General features: G+C 52.1%; 1 pseudogene; it reads right to left on the bottom strand.

The window, feature by feature from the left end:
• Positions 1-249: 249 nt before the first annotated feature.
• On the bottom strand, positions 250-600 carry LOC102992207 (small nuclear ribonucleoprotein Sm D2-like; annotated as a pseudogene).
• Between the last annotated feature and the right edge of the window lie 263 nt (positions 601-863).

Raw genomic sequence — 863 nt, 5'->3', positions numbered from 1 at the left:
CCGCGGCATGTGGGATCTTCCCGGACCGGGGCACGAACCCGTGTCCCCTGCATCGGCAGGCGGATTCTCAACCACTGCGCCACCTGGGAAGCCCGTTGATTCCACTCTTAACCCATAGGAGGCGATCATTAAATTTTTCTTTTTCTTTTTTTTTTTTTTTGGAAAAAACACATGACTTTATTATTCCCAGCACAAAGGGCAGGTCTTCGCAGAACGAGGGGGCAAGTTTTGACGGCCGGGAGGAGGCCCCTACTTGCATGCGATGAGCGGGTTCCGCAGGACCACAAGGACCGAGTCCCCACGCAGGCACATCTTTGAGATGTAGCGGTCCTTGTTGGCTGGCTTGGACTTCTTCTTGCCCTTACCGTTCTTGGGGACTTCGGTCCACAACTCTTTCACATTCTCCAGCACCACGTTGCAGTGCCTGTCGAAGGCCTTCACATGGCCCAGGAGCTTCTTGTTGCGGCAGTTGAGCACTTGGGTGTTGTTCTTGACCGACTGGGTGAGCACGGAGAGTGGCCACGTGTTAAAGTCCTCCTCCTCCTGCTTCTATGGCTCTGCTGGGGTCATCTCACTCTTGGGCTTGTTGGGGAGGCTCATGCTGGCGGTGGTGGTGGCCGCACTCTCAAGTCGCTACTGTCTCCTCTGCGTTGCTTCGTCCTCTTTTCACTTTTCACTGCCTGCTTCTCTGAATTCTAAAAGTACAAATTCTGAACTAGATCAATAATGTAGATCAGCCTCATGGCGTCCCAGAAAGTGACTCCCAGCACTAAGATACTTTGTCAATGGATGCAATGCATGGTCACTTTCTACCTAGAGCAAAGACAGAGTTGACACGCTGTTGTTGATTTCACCTTTCACTA

The sequence above is a fragment of the Physeter macrocephalus genome, chromosome 14 (genome assembly GCF_002837175.3).
Source record: "Physeter macrocephalus isolate SW-GA chromosome 14, ASM283717v5, whole genome shotgun sequence".
Classification (NCBI taxonomy): domain Eukaryota; kingdom Metazoa; phylum Chordata; class Mammalia; order Artiodactyla; family Physeteridae; genus Physeter; species Physeter macrocephalus.
Note: the sequence above shows the minus strand (reverse complement) of the source record. Positions and strands in the feature narration are given on the sequence as shown.